The 21,163-nt window shown below is 34.2% G+C and overlaps 1 pseudogene; it reads left to right on the top strand.

The window, feature by feature from the left end:
• Positions 1-7,939: 7,939 nt before the first annotated feature.
• On the top strand, positions 7,940-8,270 carry LOC148691795 (defensin-like protein 183; annotated as a pseudogene).
• Positions 8,271-21,163: the final 12,893 nt, after the last annotated feature.

Here is a 21,163-nt window from a genome sequence, read left to right as displayed (position 1 = left end):
TTGATGATTTACTAAGGTGGATGGAGGGATTACATTTCCCCTCTATTTTCTCATGGCCAAAAAAATTAAATTCCAAATTTGGCCTTACCAAACATGAAAAATGCAACAAGTCTTCATTCTCAAGCTGATTTTGTCACAAACCAATCGGACCCTATGAGTAAACTGGGGAGCAATCAAATTTGTGAGGGTTAAAAGAGTAATTACATCAACTAATAAAAATAATATATGTGAGATGGCTTCTGTTTATTATATGGAAATAAATCTCCACTTACATGAAAATGACAGAATACATAAAATTTTCATATCTGAAAAGATCCAATAATTGAAGATCTTTCCTTATAAACTGTAACTATTGTTGAATATTTTAATAATATATTAAATATTCGTATGGAAGAAGTTGGGTATTTGACCAACAGTTGCTCTTCATCACATTAAAGCAAAGTGACTTTTCAAACTTTGCTAAAAGACATGATCCATGTCTGACTAGCGCAAAATTTACTAACAGACACCTTTGGTAATTGATGCTTTGCATCAGACATGCGAATTGGCATATTGCTGTAATATTAATTCAGTTGTATCCTATGGCGAGAAGGCATATCCAAAATCAAAGGATATGTCTAATTATACGTATTTTTATCACTTGCAAAAATAGGGATAAAAACACTAAAATACTTGCAAGAGTACAAGGTAATTGTAGTATAGATGACTCTCGCAATGTCGTTCTTTACAGGGATTGAATGAATAATTTGTATCAAATCAAATCTTAATTAATTACTTAAAACAAAGTTTGAGAAACAGTTGATTTTTGATTTCAAATAATAAAAACGAATTTAATAGAAAATAATTAAATAAAGTAATAAAATAAAATAAACTAAAAGAAAATAATTTTTGAAAATTAAATTGTAAAAGCCTAAGTTCCGCCGTCACCTTAACAATCCTATGTAGTTATTCCAATTACTTATGAATTACACATGCATATTTTGAAGATTAGGTTTTCCTAATATATGCCTACTTGGACCCCTAACATAGAGCGTATATCAAACATGCAACCAGTCTGTGGTATTCAGATCAAATCTAAACATGCATGACTCATTTAGCTTTGTGAAACCTTTTGAAAAACCATACAACCCTTAAGACGTAGTATTCATCCTAAGTGAAATTCCACATATTAACCACAAGAAACCTTTGTCAATTTCAGGGACTGACCTTCGACCAAAATTGCATCAAATTACTTTTCTAAAGATTCTAATGGTAGCTAAGCATTAAGATAAGTAGATATTTTAAACCGGTGATTAATAATTCAAACCTGCAAGCATAATATCATAACCAAATTGAAAATAAACTACATATTTTTTGCTAAGGCGAGGCCAAATTGAAAAAAAAACTACATATTTTTGCTAAGGCTCATGGCCTCGTCCTAGCAAACGGAATTTAGTTACTAGCAATCATACAATGAAATATCATTAAAAACAAGGATAGAAAACACCATGAAAATAAACTTGAATCCAAAAGCTCTCTAGTGTGCGTGCGTTTTCTCCCCTCTTCTCCTTAATAGCTAAATATCTTATTTATACTAATACAAAATAAAACCCTAAAAAGTTTTGGAGTAAAACTAGGAAACATAATTAAATAATAAAACAGAAAATAAAAAAGGTTTTCTATTTGAACTAAAATTCAGACTTCTCAGAAAATCAGACTTTTAACCAACCAAATCAACTCCGATTTAGTCCCAAATGGTCTCTTTTGAAAGCTGAAGTCTTCCCCTACAAATCCTCATAAGGAATTTTCCTCAAAATATGCTCTCTTGACCTACAAAACAAAAAACGTTAATCTGGGAAAGTTGCGCGCTCTGCTTCTTTATTTGATCACTAGAAAATAACCGCTTGGTAGAAAAATCCCAAATTTTGACAAAGAGACACACGAACGTCCTCCAATTTGAATCACTCCAAAATTCGTCCATTTGGTCACGTTTTGCTCCAGAGGAAGTCGAATGTCCTATGTTGAAAATATAAAGCAAAATATCAAAATTCTACCAAAATAATCAATAAACTAATACTAAAAATAGGGTAAAATATACAATATAATATTGACTCATCATCTAACAGGTGCAATCTCCCCTATTATTGGTAAATTGGTAGAAGAGAAATTCATTCAGAAATTTGTTGTCTACACAATTTCTTTGCTCTCTCTTCTCTCTCCATCGCATTCATACAATTTCTTTCTAGTTATTTATAAGGGAATACAATTCGGTTTTGTTAATCGAATATTCTATACTTTGTTGTATCCTGGAAATGATTTGCCAAGAACCCTTTAGCAAATTCATTCGAGTGGGGGCAAATAATACTTTAAGGAAACGATTCAAGTCATACCTCAAAGTCATCATTCATATTATTCTCTATATTTCTACATTAACTCTAACAATCTTAAAGTGTTATTTTCGTCATGGAGAACAAGTCTAATAACATGACTTTGAAGATTATCAATCAAGATGTGTGCAAGGTAGAAAAATTTGATGGATCAAACTTCACCCGATGGAAGGACAAGATTTCTTTCATGCTTACTGTTCTAAATATCATACATGTATTGGACCCGAAATTAGAGTCTATTCGTGAACCAAGTGACAAAGACACAAACAAAATAGTTGTTGATCGAAATAAGCATGAAGAAGATGAATTGGTATGTCGAGGACACATCTTGGGCACATTATTTGATCGCTTATGTGACCTGTACACACACGTTCAATTTCCAAAGGAAATTTGGGAAGCACTTGAGCACAAGTACACAATAGAGAAAAGAGGTAACGATAAAATTTTAATGTTAAAATATTATGAATTCAGTATGTTTGATAACAAACCCATCCTAGACCAAGTTCATGAATTATTGGTCTTGGTCTCAAAGCTTCATGAGCTTAAAATAATTATTCCGGATCCTATGATATATAGTTGGGGCGATTATGGCAATATTAACCCAAACATGGAATAACTATAGAAAGAATCTTCTACACATGGTGCAAGATATTAGTTTGGAGAATTTGCAAAAGAGTATTCAAATTGTATAGGAAACTTGAAATCGTGATAAGAATTTTGCAAATCAAGATTCCTCCAAAGTTCACATTGTCGAAGGAAACAAATACAAAAAGAACTTCAAAGTCAAAATTGACAAAGGGAAGTTTAAGAAGACCAATTCCAACAACAATCAAAAGAATGCAAATGGTGTCTGCTACCATTGTGGAAAGAAAGACCATTACATTCGTGATTGTAGACACATAAAAGCAAGTGAGGAATATGCCAATAAGACCAATAGCGCAAATATGGCAGAAAATTCTGGAATTGATAACATTGTTGCAATTGTATCAAACACCTTTCTCTAATCTGGCTACTAATCATTCTCAAGGTGAGAAAAGAAAACAGTTTGAAATTGTTAATAAACCAAGGAAAAGCCAAAGGGTAAGAAAAGGTTCTTAAGAGAATACCCATATTGTTGAATGTTGAGGATGATCCTAAAAGTCTAAGCAAATCATTGACTTCAAGAGATGCAACCTTTTGGAAAAAGGCTATATATGATGAATTTGAATCATTAATATCTAATGAAACATGGGTTTTAGTAGACTTGCCCCAAGGATCAAAAGCAATAGGTTGTAAGTGTGTATTTAGAAGAAAATACAATACAGACGGGTTTATTCAGATATTTAAAGCCAGGCTAGTTGCCAAAGCTTTTAAGTAGAAAAAGGGATAGATTATTTTAATAGATATGCACCAGTAGCTAGGCTCACATCAATTAGAATATTGTTCGTATTGGCATCTTTATATAATTTGCATGTGCATAAAATGGATGTGAAAACGGCTTTTTGAAATGGTGATTTAGATGAAGAAGTCTATATGGATCAACCAGAAGGGTTTGTTCTCCCTGGGAATGAAAAGAAAGTTTGTAAATTAGTCAAGTTGTTATATGGATTGAAGCAAGCACCAAAGAAATGGCATGAAAAGTTTGATATTGTCATTTTATCATATGGATTTAGACATAATAGTGCTGATAAATGCATATACTCTAAATTCACAAATGATTATGGTGTATATGTTTATATGTCGACAAATTACTAATTTTGGTACCAACATGAAAGGTGTATCTGAAACTAAAGAGTATCTAAATTCAAAATGAAGGACTTAAATGAAGTAGATATTATCTTGGGAATTAAAGTAAAGAAGCATAATAAGGGTTACGCTTTGTGTTAGTCATATTATATAGAAAAATTGCTTCATATGTTTAAGCATCTACAAATAAAAGAAGCAAATACCCCTTATGACCCTAGTGAGACTTTGCTTAATAATTCTAGTAGGTCCGTTGCACAGCTTGAGTATGCATGCTAGTGCAATCGGAAGTTTAATGTATGCCATGCATTATTCCAGGCCAAATATCGCATTTGCAGTAAGAAAACTTTCTAGATACACTAGTCATCCTGGTACTGCTCATTGGAAAGCAATAAATAGAATTTTTGGTTATCTTAAAGGAACTATTAACTTGAGTTTAACTTATTCTGAGTTTTCAGCAATACTTGAAGGATATTCAGATGTAAGTTGGATAACAAGTGCTAATGATAATAAGTCTACATCATGGTGGATTTTTACAATTGCCGGAGGAGCAATTTCTTAGGCTTCGAAGAAGCAAACATGTATAGCACATTCAACTATGGAATATGAATTTATAGCATTAGCGACAACAAGTAAAGAAGTAGAATGGATTAGAAATTTTTTATTGGAAATAGAGTTGTGGTCACAACCAATGCCATCCATTTCTTTATATTGTGATAGTGAGGCTAGTTTGTCTAGAGCATACTATAAGGTATACAATGGAAAGTCCAGACATATTAGCTTGAGATATGAATATGTCAAACAATTAATAACTGATGAAGTTATTAATATTATTTATGTTAAATCAAGTAATAACTTGGCGGATTTGTTAACAAAAGCACCTTCAAGAACTTTGGTAGTTAGTACATCTAGTGGAATGGGGCTAAAACCCTTTACTGAAAATTAGCCACCAATAATGGTAATTCGACTTTCTCTAGAACATCACTAGTTTAAAAGTTTAATGGGTAATAACAAGTTATTGTTAAGTGGTTGTGAAAGCATTGAAAATTAATATATAGCTCATTCTAGGATGATCAGTGCAAGACTGCTACGTTTAGGAGGATGAGTTTTATCTCTTAATGAGGTAATTTGTAGTTATGTCTATAGTAGCAAGGACATGGGAAGGAACCTCACCTATATAAACATAAGAAGTGGTGCCGCTTCTACCAAGAATTGGGTTTTCTCTTATAAATGTTTATGAAACCAGGATGAAGCACAAGGCCATAATAGTGCTTAATTAGTTCATAAATTTCTTTAAGGAAATAAGACATAGTCATGTGTGTAATGATTCCGGTTTTAACATAGGAATAGTTGGTTTAAACTAAGGTCACCATCGCATTCATTATAACTTTGAATTACTTACACTAATTAAAGGTTTAATTCGAAAGACACCTTTATTGTATGCATGATTATATCGGTATGTTTGTGATAATTATAAAGAGACAATTATTGTAATATCATTTTCTATATATTCTTTCTCGACCTGACATTATGCTGTTGTAACAATTATGCCAGTAGAATGCAAACAGCAAGAGAAGGAGATACCTACCACTAGAGATAACTTTTATTTGAAAACACCTATTGGAAGTATTTAACCCGCTCTCACCCGAATGTATTTCTGGCATATCGAAAACAACAGAAAAGAACATTCCTATTAATTTCACTACCTGTGATAATAAAAAATGAAACAGATAACAAATTTTATAACAAATGTTGGTCTGCAGAAGCACCACATAGCAGATACCTTTGAAGTCATCTGCAAGTATTTTCTTCCAACGCTTCGATTTCCAACTCCTGCTCTTGTATAGAGTCTGTAAACATAGTAGTAAAACACATAGTTAAGTAAATTCCATAGCTTGAAGCATAATTTAGTAAAATTTCGTAGCCTTACGACAAAAATCACACATTTCGATCAAATCCCATATCCTGAAAACCTCAAAAAAAAATAAAAAAATAAAAAAATAAAAAAAAAGATTTATCAACAAATTATGTGAATTGAAAAAGACCAAAGCATATTTAAGATTATACCAACAAATTATATCCACAAATTATGCAATTGGAGTTTCTGGGTAACTTTAAATTCCCCAAAAAGCAATCTAAAATACCAAAATTAGTGACAAACTACAAAGCCAACATAAAAAAAATCGAAAACTTATGGAAGAGATTCGACTTTGTAGTCCCAATCCTTTTCACGAATTTGCAAGGAAAAAAGAAAATGAAAAGAGTGAAAAATCAAAACTGGACTTGGGGATTTTTCGTGGCTCTGTAGATGCCCAATCTCTTTTAAAACACACAATCTCACCCATTGAGTAAGGTAGTCACTATTCCCAAACTAACTGACAGAAAAAAAAAAAACCCAGAAAAATACCCTAGTTTTTTAAGTTGGAAAGTTGGGTACCTCCGGATGGCACTGAAGCCGACGGGGAGTAGGTGGAGGAGAGAGAATTGCTCATATCACTTCTTGTTTTGGGTAGCAATATTACAAAAACATCAAATTTTGCATCCAAAATATAATTTCCGGGAAGAAAATTGATTCTTTTCCTCCGAGAAGAACGGGTGTGGTTTTTGAGATGAGTCAAAGAGTTCCAATACGCGTAATATCAAAGAATTCCTCCGGGTGTGGTTCTTGTGTGGGACGACGACGGTTTCTTTTGCTTCCATCACGCGGATTCTTCTTGCAAGATAGTGGGAAGAAAACTGCTTCTAATGTTTTGTTAATTTAATTTTTTTTATGACAAAATTATCCCTACTATTTTGTTTCTATTATTTTCAGTTAGTTTTAGAATTTTTTTGTTTGAGGCGCTTTATAGTCCAATTCTTTTTGGTGAAGCCTTGAGACACCAAAATTGATTGTTGGCTTTCTAATATTAGAGATATTAAATATTCGTATGGAAGAAGTTGGGTATTTGACCAACACTTGCTCTTCATCAGATTAAAGCAATGTGACATTTCAAACTTTGCTAAAAGACATGATCCATGTCTGACTAGTGCATAGTTTACTAACAGACACAACCTTTGGTAATTTATGCTTTGCATCAGACATGCGAATTGGCATATTACTGTAATATTATTTCAGTTGTATCCTATGGCGAGAAGGCATGTCCAAAACCAAAGGACATGTCTAACAAGTGTAATCTTCCTTATATATTGGTAAATTGGTAGAAGAGAAATTCATTCAGAAATTTGTTATCTACACAATTTCTTTGCTCTCTCCTCTCTCCATCACATTCATACAATTTCTTTCTAGTTATTTCTAAGGGAATACAATTCGGTTTTGCTAATCGAATATTCCATATTTTGTTGTATCCTGGAAGTGATTTGCCAAGAACCCTTTAGCAAACTCATTCGAGTGGGAGCAAATAATACTTTAAGGAAATGATTCAAGTCGTACCTCAAAGTCATCATTCGAATTATTCTCTATATTTCTACATTAACTCTAACAACTACCTACTCTGGAAGTACTATAAAATGATTACATTGCTGCGTTCTACCATAACATCTAAAAATTTAGAAGCAGTCATCAAGGAAGATGGCTAATCTCAAAAACATTTCCCTTCTTCTTGCCCTCATGTGTGTAATAGGTACGTACATAATCACTCATTTTTATTTAACATAATCACTCATTTTTATTTAACATATTTGAAAAGATAAAACACAAAGAATTGTTTTTTTTCCTTCTTCTTCTTCTTCTTCTTCTTCTCGTTATATGTCTAAATAATTATGAAAACAAAAACATATTTGTCCGACAACATAAGTATTGCAAGAGCGTTTTTCTCCTAAAATAACACCTTAATTTACTTTGGTGTGAAATCATGGTGCATGCAGAGGTGATTTCTGTGGATACGCAATGCTCCGAAGGCCTAGGTCCATGTGGTAGCGATTGTGATGTGAGGTGTCGTTCTAGGCGTGGTGGTAACGCTAGAGGAGAGTGCAATCACACATTTAACCCCCCGTTATGTTCATGTTACTATGACTGCATCTCCGCCGGAAAGAAAATGCACTGCAGGGTTAGGTCTTTGCCCCGTCCAGTCGTGTGACGATGCGTGTTGCAATTCAAAGTGTGCTGCCAAATATAATCAGGGTGTAGGTTTTTGTCAAAACATAGGAAGCACGACACTATGTACGTGCACTTATGTTTGCTAGTAAACCTGGTGTACTGCATTCGATTATGCAAATTGTAATAGGTGATCAATAATGCATGCATGCATGCATTTTGAAAGGGGTGATTCATAACATATTCATTTTAATTTCACCAATGGATATGGATGATGAATAAAAGTTTCCTTTTCAATTTCATTCCAAAATTTATGAGATTTGAATTTAGGATGTTCTCTTACAAAGTAATAATTGAGTACATTTGAATTCAAACAATGCTTGCCTACTCAAAGATGAGCAGGAATTCATACTCAAAACTCTTCGTGTTCAAATCATAGAGTTTTGTGCTTATGATCAGAACCGTTCATATTATAAATCATACTGTAAAGATCATTTATGTAAAAAATGAATTAAAACTAAGGTCGTTTAATTAACCTATTCTAGCAAATACATAGATGGTTCGTAATATTTTTACCAATTCCGTCCATTTATTTTTATACAGTTCAATGACTAAACGACCTTAGTTTTCGTTGATTTTTTTACATAGGGGATCTTTATATAGTGAATTATAATATGAAAGGTTATGATTATAAAAACAGAGTTCTATAAATCGACAACAAATAATTTTGAGTAGGAACTCCTCCTTCTTCTTTGAGTAGCCAAGTATTGTTCTTTGAATTCACCATGGTCTTTGTCAAATTATACAAATGTGTTTATTAAAGTCATTCGACATCTTTCGAGACAAATAGAAGAGCTAATATGGCAGTAGATGACCATATTAAATGGCCACTTAGTACTACGGTTTAAGTAGTAGATGACCACTTAGGACTACGGTCTAGTGATATTCCTCTTCACTTGTAAGTGAGAGGTCTTAGGTTCGATTCTCGCCAAAGACGAATTTGAACTACATTATTACTAGCCCATTTTGAGGCTAAGCCCACCCTCTCCCCCTTAATGTAAATAATATCATTTGCTCAAAAAAAAAAAAAAAATTGCAGTAGGTGACCAAAATTTTAAACCAAATTTGCAAATCAAATGTTGTGTCACTAGTAGGAAATAAGCATGTTAATCAACGCTTAAGTAATAATCCAATCATTAACAACTGCATCATAAATAGTCATAAATACAAACATGTATGTATTTGGTTCCACAATTTTACTAAAGAAATTATACGAAAAATGATTTTGATGCGTATTATTTAAAGATGTGCAAAGGATCTTCTTTGTAATTTGTTTTTAAGTTTCAGAAGAAATGGTGTCTATTAAAGTCCAGTTTTCATAAATGAGAATCTAATCCTTTAGAGACTAGATATCCTCATCAATCCTTATCAGATATTTCCAATTACCTTTCTGACAAAAGATAATTGTATCTTTATATGTAGTTAATTGGATCCATATAAAACTCCTTGACCCCCTAATGAAAACTCACCTAGTTAATAGAACTGACAATAAGACTTACAAAACAAGATGGCCAAAATTGGCTCTGTGATCTCTACCCACTTCCTTCCGCTTGCCCTCGTGACATTGGTGATCATAGTTGGGAGAATGGTGTCCACCGTACATGGAAACCGCGACGGATGCGAGGATAATCTGGGTCCGTGCGGTAACGACTGTAACGAGCGCTGCCAAGCTAAGCACGGTGGGTTTGACGAACAACCTCAAGGGACTTGTCATCCCGAATGCCGCCCGGTGGGATGTGTATGTGTGATTACTACTGCGGTCCTCCGCCGTCTCCAGACCAGCCGAAACGATCGTGCACTACGGCACTAGGTTTATGCGGGGAAGAGTGTTTTAACGACTGTTGTAATGCAAAATGTGGAAGCCAATATAACCAGGGTGTTGGCATTTGTGAGGGTATTGCCCCTTTAATATGTATGTGCCATCACTACTACAAAAAACACTTTGCATGAGAAAATAAGTTTGTTACGCAAAGTATAATTTCGTCGCGCACAACCTTGCGTAACGAAACTTTGGTCGCGCATGGTTTGTCGCGCAAAGCTCGTAAAGATACGGTTTGCACGACGAAAATTAGTCTTCGTCGTGCAAAATATAAACGATTTTTGTTTTTTAATTTTTTTATTAAAATAAATTAATTTAATATTTTGCACGACGAAATAATTTGTCACGCAAGGTTTTTGACTTTTTGTTTTATTATTTCTCTTATATTAATTTAATTATATTAATTGTTTGCGCAACGAAATATTTGGTAGGGCAAGAATTTCGAGTTTTTACTTTATTAATTTAATTTAATTGTATGATTTTATTTTTTAAATTACTTTAATTTAAATTGACATATTCAAAATGAAATAACATATGAAAAATAGTGATCAAATTATCCAATATATATAATATATTCAAAATGCACACATAAATTAGCAAAGTACAACAATAAAATTCTAATACAAGTCTATTGTGGTGATAGTGGCGGGGGATATGGTTCAATAACGTCCTAATCCTCAACTTTAGCCGTCAAAGTCTCGACGAATTCCTTCAAAAAAACAAATATGGTCAAATAACAAAAAAATAACATAAAATAATACAAAAAAATTGGCATAATCTCCCCTAAAATTGGTATATCCCAAATACGACCCCAAACTTCACTCCTCACCCAATACTCGACCCCAAACCCTACACCAAACTCAAAACTAACTCAAAAAGCACATTAATGAAAAAAAATTAAAATTTGGGAAGAATATACCTTTTGGCAAGATTGAGAGTGAGTGAGAATGAGAGGGAGGAGTGAGTGTGAGAGAATTAAAGGAGACAATGAGAGTGAGATGAGAGAGTGAGTGAGAGTGAGAGATAGTGAAGAGAGAGAAGAGAGATTAAGTGAGACGACTGAGTGTGAGAGAGGGTTGGATTTGGGGAGAGGGAAAGAGAGAGGAGATGTAAGAGTAGAGAAAGACATTGAGAAAATGGTGGAGGAGTTATTTTGGTTTTAAAAACCTTATCACTTTGCGAGACGAAGGATACTAGTTTGCAAATATTAGTCGCGCAAAGTCTTAAAAAAATAATAATTTTCCCGCATCCCATTTTCGGTGCCTGCCCAAATTTTTAGAGTTTGCTCGACGAAGTGTTGGTTGTGTGCGCAACGAAAAATTGATCACGCAAAGTCTTAATTTAAAAAAAAAAAAAAAAAAAAAAAAAATTCCCATGTCCCATTTTTGGCTCCAGTCCAAATTTAAGGATTTTGAACGACGAAATATTGGTAGTGTAATGTCTTAAAAAAAATTAAAATTTTTTTTTATGAGTCCCATTTTTGGTGCTCGCCTGACACACCCCGACCCGGAATGTCACTAAGACCCCAAATCGAGCTATGCTGGTCGACACCTGGGAGGTGACGAAGCCATAAAGTGTGATAGTGTATAAAATGTGAATAAATTAAAACCTAAAAGTGCTTAAGTACACGAGTGCGCGGTGAGCGGTTATGGACCCCTTTCACACGTGACATAGAGCATAAGTAAAGTACAGTAAGGTAAGATAATAATTATACCATCATAAAAGCCACCTGAACTAGGGAGTGCCACAAGTCCTCGTCAATACAGAACTTTGCTACTAGAACCTGAAGGGGTGCAAAGTAGAAAGTGTGAGTGGGCTACACAAAGATTTTCAATTATCAAAGGTAGTAACCCTTCGTCACAAAACTTGTATAGTTTCCAGAAAATCATACTACGTATAAGTATTAAATCAAATGTATAACAATAGTAAATCCAAAAGTATACTACGACATAGCATCTCGTTAGCAACATAAATAATCATGTGTTTGATAACCCATACTAGCACGCAAGTCGGAAGTCACGTATGGTGACATGTACGATTGCACCCATATCTCCTCAATCAATGCTAGCACATAAGTTGGAGTCACCTATAGTGACCTGTACGACTTATTCATCTCTCATCAATCAATGCTAGTCAATAGCTTAATAACATGCTAACCAATAACTCAATAGCATGCTAGTCAATAGCTCATCAATATGCAATAACATGCTAGCCAATAACTCAATAACATGCTAGCCAATAGCTCATCAATATGCTAGCCAATAGGTCAATAATATGCTTGCCAATAACTCAATAACATGCTTGTAAATAGCTCATCAATATGCAATAACATGCTAGCCAATAGCTCAATAACATGCTAGCCAATAGCATATCAATATGCTAGCCAATAGCTTATCAATATGCTAGCCAATAGCTCAATAACATGCTAGCCAATAGCTCATCAATATGCTAGCCAATAGCTTAATAACATGCTAGCCAATAGCTCATCAATACGCTACCCAATAGCTCAATAACATAGTAGCCAATAACTCAATAACATGCTAGCCAATAGTTCATCAATAAGTATACCTGCACACGAGTCGGAACCACCTAAAGTGGTCTGTACGATAGACTGGGTGTAAATAAGTACATTGAAGTGCTACGATCACGTGAAGGTTGTGTGACGAATTGTAGGTCACCTACAAGTTGGAACCACTTAATGTGGTCTGTACGACAGGCTGGCACCAAATTTGGATCCAAGGTGAGCGTGTGGTGCAGGAGGTGAACAATCACGTGAAGGCTAGGCCCTTGGGTGAGAGCACTAACACCGGGTGCAGGTTGATGAACTCTAACCACATCTCAACACAACATGTACAATTCGTAGGCAACCAGTAGGACAAAGTTGAAGTTGCCTAGAACATCAATATAGTCATACCATAACTCAATCATTTCCTCTAATACCATAAACTCACTTGAACTTACCTGGGTGTCATGCGTTCACCTTTGCCCTTCAAAGCATTCACAATAATTATGTGCAGGTAATATACATATGGATATACCGTGATACAATTTAATACTCAACCATGTCATAGCATTTTCAATTATATACATAAATATAATATGGCATAAAAATGCATAAGCTATAACTCCCTACTCCTGAACTATTTATTTTTGGGGATAATCATCGGTGACAAGCCCAACTAGACACTAGTTTAATTAATTATCAATACTTATGATTGCTTTCTTAAATTTCTTGATTCTTCACACATTGATTTATAACCAACATTTAACCACCAACACATAAGGTTAAAACTCACATTTTACACCAATATCCCTCACATTATTCAATTCCACAAACAAAGCTATTGTCTCAATTATTTAATCTAACATCTTGTATGGCTGCATCTAACGTCTCGTTAGACTGCTTACGTACCCAAAACAAGGATCAAGCCATTCGTAGTTCACGCCAGTCCTCCAAAGCATTAATAGAAATTATATGAAATTCAATTTATAAACGTTTGTGGAATTATCATTCATATATATATATATATATATATATACGATAAAAGGAAAAGACCCACTCACCTGGAGTCCACGCTATGATTGTTTAGCATGCACATCGAGGCGTTTCGAAAGATTGGCGCCTAGAACAATTATCGAGTCACATCTCAGAACTTATATCAATAGGATACATAATTCACATAAAGCACATCATCAAGGACATTCTAAGATAGTTTGAGACCCATTGACTACAAGTCAACTGTTGATCAAAGATTGATGGTAGGGTTTACAACCATGTATAATTCGATCTGGAAGATCCGCATATTGGATTTTCGGTCCATAACTTCCAAAGATTCACATTGTGCTTCTAAAACATCATACTAAAGTTTCATTATGATCCAACGGGTGGATCTCTGCCAATTACCAAATCAAGTGGCGGTCAACGTTTTATTTTACGAACTTACAAATCTAAGTTAGGAAGGTCCATATGTCAGATTCCCAATCCGTATGTTTCTAATATCCTCAAATATTACATACTATAATGTATTAAAGTTTGGTGACGATCCAACGGTTGGATCGTCAATTCATGCAAGGACCTCTTAATGGCCAACTAGGTGGTCAACTATGAAACTATATTAAACATCATAATTTCACTAAATGGATGTCAAATATGGAATTGGGCTTCAAAATTAGCCTAGCAAGGTCAAGTGGAGTGTCGGCCCACGCGATGCCACGGTTTGCCGGAAAATTCCACTATTTCAAAAAATTCTCAAATTTCACAGAAGTGAAGATCTCAAAGAGAGGAACAACTTTCATACCTGCCACGAAGTTCAAAAGTGGATGGAAGATGATTAATTTTGCCCACAAAGACGGCGGCTGCCTAAAGCTTCCCGGTGTTGATTGGTCTTCTACTATGGTCCAACGGGGTCAAGGTTGGTTGAGTTTTTCTCCTGGGATGATGAGATACAAAGCCCAAGTGGTGACATCGGCCATCGCTTTGCCGATTTGCCGGAAAATCGAAAAGAGTGGCTGGAGCACTGTTGATTTTCGTCGACTTTCGTCGACTTTCGTGGCCTCCAACCGTCACATACCATGGTTAATCAAGGTGGTTCTTGGGTGAGTTTTGTAGAGGGGAATGAGAGCTTCAAGATGGTGGTGGTGGCGTCGAAAAACTCCACCGGAGTTGGCCGGAATTGGCCTTGGAAAATGGGAGCTTGCGTTGGGTGTGGGTCGACGGGAAGGCTACTTCCCCCTCTTTTTTTTTTTTTTTTTTTTACTCTTCTTCTTTCCTCATTTCTGATTGGGCTTCACCCCACAAGGTGGGGATTTAATTTAATAAAAACTAAACCTTGAATAACCAGTTTCTAACGTCCGTAACTATACCGTTATAATTCGGACTCGCAAACAGCTTTCGCCTATGCATTCGTACCAACGAGTACTACGAGGATATGCTAAAACAATAAGTCCCACATCTCTCAAACCAATGGTCAACGGAAGTCAAAGTCCTTGCCTCTAGGGCATTTTTGTAAATTCATGCTTTTACAATTAATAAAAACGTAAAATTAGGGACGGGTTGTCACACCACCCAAATTTTTAGAGTTTTGCACGACGAATTGTTGGTCATGCAAAATCTAAAGAATTTTTTTTTTTTTTAATTTTGTGTCCCATTTTTGGCTCCAATCCAAATTTAAAGATTTTGCGCGACGAAATATTCATCATGCAAAATTTATAAAAATAATTTTTATAAATAATAAAAAAGAAAATAATTTTATTTTAAAATTTAAAATATAAATAAATTAAAATAAATAAGGTTTAGGCGATCAAATGTGTAATCGTCACCCAAAGAAAATAATAAAAAATAAAAAAATAATTTAGTTTAACAATATAATATATAAAAATAAATAAAAGATAAGTAGGTAAGGGTTAGGCGACGAAATATTGATATTCGTCCCATAAAGTTTTTAAAAAATAATAAAAACTTATGAAAACAACTATATTTTAAAATTTATAATATAAAATTAAATAAAAAACATAAATAAATTTGTTTGCGTGACACATGTATACATTATGACGTCGCACTATTGGGTTTTGCGTAATGACCTCATTGTGGTGTCGCACAAGTTATTGTTTTGATGGGATACACATTCTACGAAACTAGTTTCAACGATCCAATCGTCAAACTTGTTTGTATGTACTTCAAGATCGCATACGCCAAAAATTGCAAAAAAGAATAATTCAGAGATCAAGTAGCAGGACAAAACTTTTCAATCGTTATAAACGAAAAATCACGATTTAACGGTTATTTTAACTCCAATTTTGATGATTGTTTTACAACTACACTCCTTGACCCTATATGAATACAATGACTGAATTCAATTTTCAATTTAAAATAATTACACTAGTGGATACGACAAAATCTTATGTTATACTTAATGAAAGTATAAATAAACTCTTAAGTGTTAGTGAATCTATTGTTTTGATGGGATACACATTCTACGAAACTCGTTTAAACGATTGAACCGTCAAACTTGTTTGCATATACTTCGAGATCAAATACCCCAAAAATCGTAAAAAACAAACATTCAGAGATCAACGGGACAAAACTTTTCGACGGTTATAAACGAAAAATCACGATTTAACGGTTATTTAACTTTGATTTTGATGATTTTTTACAACTACACTCTTTGACCCTATATGAAGTCAATGATTGAATTCAATATTCAATTTAAAATATTTACACTAGTGGTTACCACAAAATCTTATGTTATACTTAATGAAAGTATAAATAAACTCTAAGTGTTAGTGAATCTATTGTTTTGATGAGATACGCATTCTACGAAACTAATTTCAATGATCCAACCGTCAAACTTATTTGTATACACTTCAAGATCGCATACGCCAAAAATTACAAAAAAACAAACATTCAGAGATCAAGTAACGGGACACAACTTTTCAATGGTTACAAACGAAAAATCACGATTTAACGGTTATGTTAACTCCGATTTTGATAATTTTTTACAGCTACACTCCTTGACCCTATATGATCTTCAATTTAAAATATTTACACTGGTGGATACCACAAAATTTTATGTTATACTTAATGAAAGTATAAATAGACTCTAAGTGTTAGTAAATCTATTATTTTGATAGGATACGCATTCTACAAAACTAGTTTCAACGACCCAACCGTCAAACTTGTCTGTATATACTTCGAGATCATATACATCAAAAATCGCAAAAAACAAACATTCAGAGATCAAGTAGTGGGACAAATGTAACATCCCACATCGCCCAGGGGAGTGGATCCTGTAAGCCTTATATGTCCCATCTCTACCTAGCACGAGACCTTTTGGGAGCTCAGTGGTGAATACCACAAAATTTTATGCTACACTTAATGAAAGTATAAATAGACTCTAAGTGTTAGTAAATCTATTATTTTGATGGGATACGCATTCTACAAAACTAGTTTCAACGACCCAACCGTCAAACTTGTCTGTATATACTTCGAGATCATATACGTCAAAAATCGCAAAAAAACAAACATTCAGAGATCAAGTAGTGGGACAAATGTAACATCCCACATTGCCCAGGGGGAGTGGATCCTGTAAGCCTTATATGTCCCATCTCTACCTAGCACGAGACCTTTTGGGAGCTCACTGACTTCGGGTTCCGTAGGAACAACGAAGTTAAGCGAGTTCGGTCGAGAGCATTCCTAGGATGGGTGACCCACTAGGAAGTTCTCGTGTGAGTTCCTAGAAACAAAATTGTGAGGGCGTGGTTGGGGCCCAAAATGGACAATATCGTGCTACAGTGGAGTCGAGCCCAGGATGTGGTGGGGGCTCAGGTCGGGATGTGGCAACAAAACTTTTTGACGGTTATAGACGAAAAATGACGATTTAATGGTTATTGTAACTTCGACTTTGATAATTTTTTTACAGCTACACTCCTTGACCCTATATGAATACAATGAACTAATTCGATCGTCAATTTAAAATATATTTTTCTAACAAAAACCCGATCTGAACTACAATAATATATTTTTCCAGCATAAACCCAATCCGAACTACAATAATAAATTTAAAGCTACTTAATAAATATATATACCGTTCAATTTCTTAAGTGTTATACGTACAAAATAAATAAATTTAAAGCTACTTAATAAATATATATACCATTCAATTTTGCAAGTTTAAATTAAATCCTCATCCGAACTACAATAATAACTATTGCTATCCTCACTACTTAATAAATATATATACCATTCAAATAGTCTTTGCGCAACGATGAATCAAAACGTCACGCAAAGGCTATTTGCACGATGTAGTTGGTCTGTTGCGCAATTTTGTAGCGCCAAATCAAGGCTTTTACCCTTTTTTTTCCCAACATTGCGCGACGAAGGTACACCTTCATTGCTCTTAACAGTTTTGCTCAACGGAATGCTTCGTTGCGCAAAATGTCCTTGTGTGACGCTTAGTTGTCAACGTTGCGCATAATGTCCTTGCGCATTTGTTCCGTTGCGCAAATAATTTTATTTTACAATTTAAAATATAAATAAATTAAAATAAATAAGGTCTAGGTGATCAAATGTGTATTTTTCGCGCAAAGAAAAAAAAATTAAAGAAATAATTTAGTTTAACAATATAAAATATAAAAATAAATAAAAAATAAGTAAATAAGGTTTAGGCGACAAAATATTGATATTCGTTGCGCAAAGTTTATGAAAAATAATAAAAACTTATGAAAATAACTATATTTTAAAATTTATAATATAAAATTAATAAAAACGAAAATAAATTGGTTTAGGCAACGAAATATTTGGATTACATTGTGCAAAGATTTTAAAAAATAATTTTTTAATTTTATTTATTTTTGTAAAGACTTTGCATGACAAGCGACGATATATTGTGCGACGAAGTTTAGAATTTCGTCGCGCAAGGGTTTTTTTTTTACTAGTGCATTATGAATGCGATGTTATTTGAAATGCATGCATGGCTGCTCAATGCTTATCAATTTGTTAGGAAAATGCTGGAAGTATATAATAAATAATAAATTGGTTATTGATTTCTCATTTCGTGCACAGTAAATGTCAAAATAATTAATTGGTTATGGAGAAATTGTCATACATGTATGAACTTCTTATGGCCTAAAGTTGCCTAGTTTGTGCATTAAAAAAAAAGTTGTCTAGTTTAAGATTGTTTTGTTTGAAAATCACTTATAATCGTAAGCATTTATAAAAAAGTAAAACTAATGAAAAGGACTTCAAAACTTTGAATCCTAACAAAAAAAAAAAAAAAAAAAACACTTTAATAACTTCCTTCTTTCCAATCTTAGATTCTTCATAAATCATTTATACGGTAACGAAATCACCGCAAGGTCAAAGGGTACAATTTCCTATTGATGCCCTCTTTCTTCTAATATAAGACCCACATGTTGAAACTCAATGTTCAAGGAGACCGAGCTCTCCAAAGGTGACGCTTTTCTGGTGATTCTTGCCAATTTTTAACCAAACCAAACATAACTGGTTCTCGACCTAAGAGAGAAGTTTAATCCTCTCCTCATGGGCTTCATTTCCATATAAGTGCTTATTCAAGACTAATACTTTTAGATTTGATTCTAGAAATAGTGGCAATATTCGAAGTAGTGGCAGTGTGCTGTTCTAGAAATAATGTCAGTTTTCTATTCTAGAATAGTTGCAGTATTCAATTCTAGAAATAATGGCAGTGTTCAATTTAGAATAGTTTCAGGTCTAGAAATAGTTGTGATGTTCAGTTTTAGAAATAGTTAGAATGTTCAGTTCTAAGAAATAGTTGCAAGTTAGTGTTCAGTTATATAAATAGTAGCAATGTTTGGCTATAGAAATAGTGACAGTGTTCAGTTATAGAAATAGTGGCAGTGGTTGGTTCTAGGAATAGTTGCAGTAGTTTGGAGAAGCCCTATTCATTAAAGTTTTGTGTCCTTTTAATTTTTTTGGTCGGAAGCAAAAACTTCATTCATAAAAAGGAGATTACAATATGCGCAAGATTGGCCTAAACCCAAACCAAATACAAAACATAAAACCCTACATAAAATAAAAAACATGCCCAAGCAAAGGGAGAGCAACAACCCAAGAAATAAAGAGAGGCTCAATAGACCCGTAGGCAAAAGAAGAAAAAACAACAGCAAAACCCTAATCTCCATCAGTAAAATGGTAGCCACCACTGCTACAACCACCATGAAGGAGGGCATCACCCCAAACTGAAAAAAGCACCCTAACCAAAAGCTAGATCTAAGAAGGTTAAAATTATTAGAATGCTTTTGGTTAAGATAAAGTTTTGTTTTGTTTCGTTTTGTGTTTTGTTTTTTTTTTTGTTTTTTTTTGTTTTGTTTTGTTTTTGTTTTTTGTTTTGGTTTTTTTTTTTTTTGGTCAAATGATATTTTTTTAGATTAGATGTTAGATTAGGGAGCTGACGGGGTTTGAACCCACGCCATAGTGCAATGATAACACTTCTCTTCACCACTGTGGTAGATGGCTACTTGCTGGTTAAGATAGAGTTTGGAGAAGGCATTTTTATTAAAATTTTATGTCTTTTTCATTAAATAAAGTTATTATGATGTTTTTGGTGTAGAAAAAGCTTGGAGAAGATGATTTTACTAGCATATGCTTACACACTTTGTGTGTATGACCACTTTTAATTTTTAATTTTTTTAAATGGAAAAGAGAGAGGAGAGAGAGAATGTGGGTGGGAGTGAGAAAGGGAGATTTTTGTTTTTGTTTTTTAAGCTATAGAGTTGATTACAAAAAGTACTAGTTTGAAAGGTTCGTTGGAATTGATCTGCTATGGCTACAGTATCTATTATCCAAAGAGGAATCCTTCCCGTAGTATCGGCCATTTGTTCTACTTTCCTCCACATTTTATCATATAGTAATCTAGAAATTGCCATAGAAAAGAAAAAAGATCTGTGTAACAACGGGTATAGGCGCTGGAAAAGAAAAACTACCTTATTTGCCAGTGTTGTAGTTCAGACTTTTTGCCATTGAGCGACTCACAAGACCACCGAGATCTTCGGCTTAGCTTCCAAAGGTAATCCACCTCCCAACCTATACAAGGGGAGGAGGTAATCCTTCACTACAGGCAAAAAGGAGAGCGACTTTCCAGCAGAAATAAGTAAATGAAGAAGCAAAAGCTTTCGGCTGAGTAAAATAGGATTTAATTTTCGCTTTCCTCCGCCTGATAGTTTATTCTCGAGGATCGCTCTTTGCACCATGCTAAGGAATGCAAAACTTTGCTTGGATCAAGGATGGGCTCTTGGTCAATCGCTTGGATGTTCCCCTAACCCAACTTGGGAATGGACCGGAGGGAACCGCAACATGGAGAATGTCCATGTCTTGTTGCAAGGCTCGTTTTAAATTGTGGGTCACACCTAGTCGCTGAATGAAAGAAAGGAGACGAGATGAGACTGAGGTCGGGTATTGGCTGATGAAGAGGAATAACCTTAACTTTCATTATTTGGAGCTGTTGGAACATGGGCGGTTGAAGAAAGTCATCTGGGGACTAGAGCTCTTGCCCTGATCAATGTGAAATTGATCGAGATGGGATCATGATTTGATTGGAAATTTTCAATAAAGGGTAAAAATGTGGCCTCCTTCTAATTTTTAATTAAATATAACTTAACATCACATATAGGTGATGTTTCAATAAAATA

Source organism: Pyrus communis, chromosome 13 (genome assembly GCF_041283825.1).
Source record: "Pyrus communis isolate YQ-2024b chromosome 13, ASM4128382v1, whole genome shotgun sequence".
Taxonomy (NCBI): domain Eukaryota; kingdom Viridiplantae; phylum Streptophyta; class Magnoliopsida; order Rosales; family Rosaceae; genus Pyrus; species Pyrus communis.
Note: the sequence above shows the minus strand (reverse complement) of the source record. Positions and strands in the feature narration are given on the sequence as shown.